The sequence below is a fragment of the Apteryx rowi genome, unplaced genomic scaffold (assembly GCF_003343035.1).
Source record: "Apteryx rowi isolate R43461 unplaced genomic scaffold, aptRow1 scaffold_153, whole genome shotgun sequence".
In the NCBI taxonomy this organism is placed as follows: Eukaryota; Metazoa; Chordata; class Aves; order Apterygiformes; family Apterygidae; genus Apteryx; species Apteryx rowi.
The window spans coordinates 451,582-460,766 of NW_020447786.1; the positions used below are offsets into that span (position 1 = coordinate 451,582).

A 9,185-nucleotide genomic window follows, 5' to 3' on the forward strand; every position below is an offset into this window, starting at 1 on the left:
TAGAGTATCTAGCTTTTCTTTTTCATACTTCCCCATGCAAGTAACAGGACATTGGAAGGTCATTCTATGAACTTGTAATACAGGAGGTGCCTCATGGTTTTCTGTATTGAGATTGCATTTTGGTTTGCACTCACACCTCTGAATTAAAATTACTTGTGCCGCTTCAGTGCCTTAAATATGATAGCCATTGTAAAGACACAGGGAGAAGCATCTCTTCCCTTAAAGAACTTCAAAAAAAACAAATAGATACCCAGCCATCACTGAAGAACCAGTCTTCAAGTATAATCACACACCGATATGTGAAAGTAAGGCATGTACTTTTTTATCTGCCAATACAATTTATTTCCAACCCCAGCTCTACCTGATCATCATAAAGATACACTTGTATTCCATGCCATATGACAGAAATAGGACAGGGAGAGAATGAATGAAAAAATGAAGATTTATAAAATCACAGAAGCTGCGAATAAGATGAATGCAGAACAGTTATTGACCAGATCTGCAATATTTGAACTAAGGAGCACTCACTGAAGGTTAGTAGGAGGTGAGCTTAAGACAGATAAAAGAAAGTACTTCTTTATACAGTGAGTAATGACCTTTTGGAATTTGTTGCCGCAGAGGTTGTGGAGGCAGATGCTATCAATAGGTTCAAAGAGGGGTTAGACCAATTCATGGACCACAGTCCCTGAACAGCATCTGATACTGCCTCTGCTTTTCATTTTTTTCAACATTTCTACAGGTTTTTTGCTGACAGATCTAAGTGGAGCAGTTCATTCTCCCCTCTTTTTTTTTTTCAACATCCTTTTCTGCAACTGCTTCCACTTATTTAATTTAACAAGAACTTTAAAGAGAGGGGCCTTTGCCAGAACCTTATGCAGGTTGGCAAATGTCTTGAAGTTCTTCTCATCTCCTGAGATCATGTAGGCCTTTTTCTCCCTGTAAACAGATCTGACGGCATAACTGATCCAGATAGTTGATTTGCCACCCGGAGTTCCTCAGCAGAACAGTCTCACTTCTTAGGTACAGAAGAAGAGCTCCTCAAAAGAATGGTGGAAGACCGTCCATAAATAAAGCTTGGAGCAATACTCCCTCAGTGTCTGCAAATTGCATTGCAGGGACTTTGTGCACTTGCTGCATGTCCAGGGGTTGAAAGAGATTCCAATAGCCTGGTCAAACTTTTGGGGGGCCAGCCAGTCTATACTCTCCTAAGAGCTTCTCATAAGTTACTGCCAGCATGAACTTTTGTATGGTGCCTGACAATGGGGTACTTCAAAATTGGTGGAACTGGCCAGACCATGGGATGTGAGGCAATGTGGTGAATCTTTGCTTGACAGACATTTGTCCTGCAAATGTTCCTGGCAGGCTCATTAAACCACACAGCAACTCACCTCCGCCAGGGTTTGTGGAACTGGGGTTTCAAGGTCATACTATTTTAGTTAGGTATTATGGTTTCTTATATCCCTTCTGGGAGAGAAAATAGTCCTCTGTTGGAGACCAAATACTGGGCCAGATGGACCACTGTTTTTTTACGTAGTGGGACATTTCTCATGTTCTTATGGATGAGCTCACAGACCAGAGGTAAAGAAAGTTCAGGAAGGAGGATAAATTATTCTCAAGGGTGCAGTCATAGGTGTAGTGTGAAGATTAAGGTAGTGTGAAGATTAATGACGCATAAAGGAGAAAAGGTGAGTCAAGGGGAAGGGCCAAATATGTTTAGCCAAGAGGAATGACAAGCTTGAGGTGGAATATGAAATAGGAGGAAAAAAAGTGTTTATTGGTGAAGGGATTTGGAAAGATACAACAGAGTGATCCACAGTAGACCAAATAGGCTCTGACCATCTACACCATCTACTTTGATGAGAACACTTTCCTTCCACTCACCAAGTCAAAGATGATTTTAACCTAAACATAACTTTTCCAAAGAAGCAGATCACATCTTTGAATGAACCAGCACTTAAATAGATACAATACAAAAGGAGAAACAAATTATATACAGTCAGTTGGCAAAACTGTCTCAAACCAGGACCATGCAGAAAAGCATTAAACCATTAGAAATAATACCATTTTCCAGAAACTTCACTTCTGCCTCTCAAACAACACCCATTCCCAACAAAATCATACACACTCCCACACACTAATACTTAATAAATGGAGCCAAATCTTGCCAGGTCAACAAATGGAAAAATCTTTCAATGCATGTAGAATGTCTCTCTAAACAGAGGCATGAAAATGCTTTAATTTTACACATACTCTTCTTGAAAAAGAGATATTCCATGCAGTCAGTGCTGTCATGGTGAAACTGAATAATCTGTATACAAAACCACAAACTTTTGCAGATAATGAATAAAGGTAGCTATCTTCAGTTCTAGTATTTTTCACAAAGCATCTCTGATTTCTCAGTAGCAAACCTCAAGGGAGACGTATAAATCCCTTCAAGTAATGAGACTAGCATTAGTTCATAACTCTTCTGGATACTGAAAGGGAATTCAATGAAGATACTATATTATGGGCCATTACAATTTGCCATCTGACTCCCTGGTTTCATGGACATGAGTGGTTTCTTTCTCTCTCTGTTCCATAAAGGCCTTAACCTGTCAACTGTCTCCCTGCTAGTACTTTCACTGCTCTGCCAGTGCTTTCCTCTCAAGTGATCTAATCAATTAACAAAATTAGATGAAGCTATGAGCAAATACATCCAACTTGTTTTTAGCTTTCTCTTTGATGTGATGCTTGTTATCAGACCTAGTAAAAGAACTTGGAAGTTTGCACTTACTTTCTTTCTCTAGTTGCATTTAGAACTAATAAAAGACAATAGTTCTCCTTACAGCCTGATATCTCAACAAAATGCTGGAGAAGGTAGTCTGTCCTAACACTTTTCTTTGAAGATTGTCAGTGTGGAGATGTAGGAAGCAGGGAATAAAAGTCTGCTTTTTCCAAATTCTGTTAACCTGGAATTTCTAATGGTGCATCAACATCAAGGAAATACATTTCTATGTCCAGCTTTTTTTATGGGAATGAGAAGATGACTTATTCTGCCTGCTCGTTAGTCATCTTTGCTGGGACTGCTAGATATGTTGGTTCTCATACATATTTCTTCACTGCAAATAGCAACTCAGTTAAAGGCTATCACAAATTACTATTAACCAATAATGGTTTTTGTAACTAGCGATTTATTTCTAGGGTACTCTCCACCTCCTGTGGTAGATTTTGTAGATAAGGTTTCCATGACTTAGAATTTGGAACTCCATTTGTAGTGAAAATTGGAGTAAATAAAATCTTGGTGCAGAATATGCTGAAGTTGAAAGATGCCTTTGAGCATTTTACTTTGCTGGACTTTGGATGATGTTCAGTGGTCACTTATAAAAAAAAAAAACACTTTTGCATATATGAGCTGGATCTTTACATAGACACTACTCCTTGGCCTTTTATCTGAAATAGCAGGACAGACTGGAGAAAAGACAGGTTTGTCCTTATGCCACAGAAATTGCTTCCTGTGTTTCTTGGATTCCTCTAATAGTATTCAGCAATATGGGAAGAGATTTTGTTATTAAAAAGGTCACAAATCAATGTTTCTAAATGAAAGACCTCCCTTGGAAATATGGCAGACATATTTCATTAAGGTATGTTTTTAATGGACGTATTTATTTTAAGAAGGGATGAAAACACTCTTTTTCTTGCCCAATCTGCGAAGGTAGCTGCTTTGGGAAAGGCAATTGTGGCAGAGAGGGAGGAAGAAAAAAAAAATAACACTTCAGCAGACAGCTTAAAATCATTATCTCTTTGTCTTTTCTCGTTGTGTTCTTATGCATTTACTTTGAGACTAGTGTGTTTGGTGGACTTTTCTGTCTGTGTCTGAGCTGAATGTTACATCAAGCAGCCCAGCACAGCAGTGGTCTCACAACCTTGTCTGATATTCCCTCTGAGTGCCAGGCAGAGAGAGATTTCCTTTCATGCATCATTCATAAACTCGCTGCTGGGTTTCTACAAGTAGCTACATCTCCCAATCATATTGCAAAGACTTAAAACAAAAAAAGATGACTGTATAATCTTCTTTTGTGGAAATTGGTCACAGATGCCACATCATAAGCTGTGCTGATGGCAAAGACAATACTTATTTTGAATACAAGGTAAAGAGAGGCTATTTACAGTTGGGTTGATACTTTGAAAGTTTTGTTCAGTCACACTGTGTGCTGTCTTGTGGTGTTATTTCACAAGTTATGCTGACAGAGGAGTGACCTGTATCCCCAGCATAAACTATAGGAGAAAAACCTATCTTTTATGTGAAAAGCTGCTGCTTGAGAACTTCTGCACATCACTTAATCTTCCAGTCAATCAAAACCTTTTATTTTACCCAGTTTAGTCACAGTCAGATCTCCTTCCCCTCAAATTCATCTTATTCTTGCATCTATTAGGCATCTTTCTTCTCTCTTCTTCTCTTGTATTACTCCACAGTGGGTGGTAGATCCTTTCCTCCCAATTTTTCCACCATCTGGAGCAACCATTCTGTGACTGATTGAGTTGGGCTCATTTCATATCTGATCTCAGGGGACATCTATTTTCCCTGGCCTATGCCTCTTCTCCTAATTTAAAAATAAAAACAGCAATAAAATTTTCATTCCTGAATGTCTTTCCATTCCCCTTACGGAAGTCTCTGAAAAAGCTAGATGTTTTACCAATTACCCTTACTCCTACCCTAGACCAGGTGTGAGATCCATCGTAACAAAGGATATTTATATTTGTTCTGATAAATGTAGCCTACAGAGACATGTTCTCAGATGTTTCTGGTAATGGCATATATAATCTATCACAGTGAATTTGGAGCAGGGCCTCAGGATGGATGATGAATCCTAGGCTGAATCAGTTTATAGCAAGGCAAATTGTGCTCATGTCTGTTGCCCAGAAATTGTTCCCTACAGATGGCTAGTCACATCTTTCACTGTGTTTTCACCTGATTAGGCATGAATATAGGAAGCCCCTGATGCTGATCCCCTTAAAATCAAGTGAAAAAGAACAGGAATTTGATGAGACCCAAGAGAAAAATCTTGTATTCAAATTTCTGACTTCATGTTCCTCAAAGTTCCCCACTGATGGAGGGACATGAGCTTCCATCTTAAAATGGGTCTTGCTGCCTATGCCGCACCCCAGTGATTCTCCCCCTCACCTCAGCCATATGCCTGTTCTTGTTTATCACAGCCAATTGTGAGTAAAGCAAATTTTAGAGGATTCAGGGCCCGAACAGAACTCTGAAACATGCCATGCTTTTCATGCTGTTCTTCAAATCTTGTAATAATGACTTCCTCTGCTGACCTCATGTAGCTTGAAGTAGATGCACTTTGCAATGCACTGCAAGAAAGTATAATATAGTACACAATCCCTCCCCAAAAGCCAGCTGAAGAGGCTCAGCATCTAATGTATAACTAAACAAGCCTTCCGAAATAAACCAAAGTGATGAATGTGTCAGAGAGCACAAACTCAGAAAGATACCCTGCTTCTCTTTTGCTCTTCATTGAGGTTGAGTTAGCAGTTTTTTTCTTGTTAGGGAACTGGTAGGTACAAAAATAATAATAAGCTTTGCCCTACCCTGACCCTTCTTCACTTCTCACTTGATGAGCACAGAAGGAATTAAAACCAACATGATCACACCGCTGACATCACATTGCCAAGAAATCCAGACAGACATTAAAGCACATTTGCACAGGCTTTTCCTTTTTTTGTCTAGCTCACCTTTATCTGAGGTCTGTTTCATTTGGGGAGGGTGGGGAGGCAATACCAATGGCTTTGAATAATGAAGAGACAATTTAGCTGAACCTTCAAGCAGTCATTTTTCTGGTCAGACTGAGGAATGCCATGACTGAATATTATTTACATTGTGCCAAAGATCAGAGTTTTGAGGTACACTATTTTAAATATTTTTCTAATTGCTCTACTACTACGTTTTGGTACAGCTTAGATATTACTTCATCACTGGCTGGCTGTGGTATCATGTAGCTTCTAAACTTAATTCTGTTTTCTTCACATGCAAACTCCCTCTGTGGATGAATCTATAGCTTTGCATAAAAATCATGAAAATAATGCAAGAGTGGGGACAAGTGTGGGGGGTGTTATGCTGGGGTCTTCCTGTCAGATACCATGTTTCCAAGCACGCAATAGAACTTACTGTGTGCATTAATTTATATACAGCGTCCTTTTTATTGCTGTCACAATTAGCCAAGGGAGATAATGCTCTGAGCAAATTTATACGGAAGAATTCATGTCTATCAGTTGGAGAGATCTCTGCTCATATGCTATTAAAGAGGTGAGAATTTATTTGTGTGATGGTGAAATAATATCTTCTGCTGTTATATGATTCTTTCATTTTAAGTGCCTGTGCAATGCCTTTAAAGATTTGTGTGGAGTCTATGTTTTTCTCTACTTTTTTTTCTACTGCCTTGTTCCTGAGCGTTCCTCTGCATGCTGCAAAATGAAGACATTTAACCCTCACTCTATGAATTACCAGCAGCCTTTCATTCAGCCCACATTTAATTACAGGGCGAGGCTTTTCCTGTGGGTCTCTGGACCACATTCTGCGCTGGTGTTACCCCTTGTGGAACAATTTACATAACACAAAATATCAGAGTGTCATTCTGATTTACTCTACCTCTGGTTCAGGTGCAAATAGCCACTCAAGATACAAGACACTGGGCACGCTCTGTTCTTTCTCCACTTTGAGTTGGAGCTTCAGTGGCTCTTTAGGCAGATGGATTAACATTTTCCATGAGGGAAGCTCTAGGGCAAGAAACACTACAAATACCTCCTTAAGTGTTGTGTGGTACATGAGGCAACTAGAGTTACTTATAAAGCAGCAACTAAATTGAATAATTGACTCAGTATAAGCAAGATCTTCTTATGGAAACTCTTGCCAAACCTATTTTCTTTGCTTCATTTGCTACTTCCATTTACTACATCAAAATCAGAAGCTTTCTGGGAGCTCTTTGGTGCAAAATGTTTTTTCAGTGAAAGTATGCTGTAAGCTTAATTAATTAATTTTATATTTGCTTTTATTTGGTGTTCAAGGGACATAATAACCCCCTTTTAAATTTTGTAAAGGACAGGCAGAGAAAGGAAGTATTGATAAGGACTCCATTGCTGTCATCACAACTCAATTGACTTGCTTTCCCCTGTAGAGACAGTATCAACTGCTTGCCATAGAGTGTCTTTCTTTCATTACTATTTTCCACCCCTGGTCCTTATATCCTGGACTCTCTGGCATTTTATCTGCAGGACATATTAATTCAAGGCAAGGGACAGAACTGTAGAGCTTTCTCTCCCTGAAGAAATTTAACCTCTGTGCTGGACTGATGGGTCTGTGCTCTTAAAATCGCTTTATACCTAAATCAGGTGTGATTCAAATCCCCCAAACAATATTTCAGTCCTGAGGGAGCAATTTACACCCAGTTCTGGAGGAGGGGGGGACCCTTCATTGACTGTGCCAGCAAAGATGCCAGTTACGAATAGGACAGGCTGCTTTTCACCTGCTTGTCGAGGCATATGCTTAGGCAAATCCTTTGCTGCTGTAAATTAGCCTAATTCCACTTACATCCATGGAACTCTCCCCATTTTCATTATCTGTGTCTTTATTTTCAGGTACTGAACACATTAGAGAATTTCCTGTGTGAGGTAATTTGCATTCAGGCGTGCTCCAGCTGCATGGCTCTATAGTGTTTATATGCTTGTCGTTACAAAACGCTGAGTGAACAATAACAGGGACTAAACAGGAACATATGAAGAGGAGAAAAGGCACAGGATGAAATAAGTGCCACACAAAGATACTCCATGTGTTAAATTGCCTTGTTATTATTTTCAGTTATTTCTTAGATAGACCTAGTCAGCCAGCCTGCTGTAGCAGTAAAGAAATAACCTGTCTAACAAGTGTAAGAAATTTTAAAAATAGAGCTACAGCACAGCTGGTTGTTTCCTGCTGCAAGGGCTGAGAGAAAAATGCACTTTGAGGCTGAGCTTTTCAGTGTGGAGAAAGTGAAAAAAAGGAGCCAAGGACAGTACAGGAAAACCTCAGAGTGTGCAGTGAGGTTAACCCTGAGGGAAAAAGATGTTCACTGAAGTTCACAAAACGGCTCCTTGCCGCCTAGACTATGTGTTTTACTTAAAAAGCGGAACAACTGATGAGAGAGGAGAGGCGGAAGTGCAACTGTTAGAAAGACCAAGTGAAAGTAGCACTTAAGATAAGAATTGGAAAGAAACAAAGGAGGAGAGAAATAGCACTAGAAAACCTTCTGTTCCTTTGTAAAGGCAGGAGCTTGCAGTCTCCCTCACTGCCAACGTCTAAAGACTGTCCAATTCTGGCCATCAAAGGAGCCTAACCAAAACCTTTCAGAGACATCAGATGGTCTCTCCTGCGGGCTGTTGGTCTTAGGTGGGATTTTATGAAGTCATCATTTAAAAGTCACTGGCAGTGAGACATAATAAGTTAAGTAGAGGCATCGTTTAGAGCTCCATCAGGTTTTAATTCTTAGGTTATGAAGTTTACTAGTGAAAAGCATTATCCAAGCACTGTCCCACTGTCTTTTGACCTCAGTTACCTGGTTAACTTTGTGATGCGGGGTTAATAGCTATTAGTGCAGCCCCAAATACAAGTGAAGTTGACTTTCAGAAATAAAATATCAGGCAGCACTCATACTTTAATAAGGAGTGTTAACCTTGACAAACAGATCAGCTGTCCTGGATTGGTGAAAACAGTTCAGTTCTTTGGACTGTTGTGGACTCTAGCATAAATAATTTGGGGTGTCCAAAGAGCTCTGTTATTCTTTACAATCCAGATTGCAACACTGCTGCCTTCCAGTGTGGGAGCAGAAACAGTGTGCCATTCAGTTAACCCATCACAAAGCTGAAATAACCAAGAGCCTATTGTTAGAGAACAGCCTATATTCTGGGAATTACTCATACAAAATGCTGAACAGATAGATACTTACAGGCAACAAATGCTAAAAAACAAAACAAAACAAAACCAGATTTCATTCAGAATCACTCATTAATCTTTATTAAAATACATGTATTTCTGTAAGAAAATAAAATATATGTAAAAATTAAAAGTAGATGAGAACTATTGAATTCTGAGTTTGTATTACTTCCCCTGAGAATCAATCTAAGTATGTGTAAGAAGGCAAAAGATTTACAGAAAGAGAATACAG

At 39.3% G+C, this 9,185-nt stretch overlaps 1 pseudogene; it reads right to left on the reverse strand.

The window, feature by feature from the left end:
* Positions 1 to 770: 770 nt before the first annotated feature.
* On the reverse strand, positions 771 to 2,792 carry LOC112962734 (annotated as a pseudogene).
* Between the last annotated feature and the right edge of the window lie 6,393 nt (positions 2,793 to 9,185).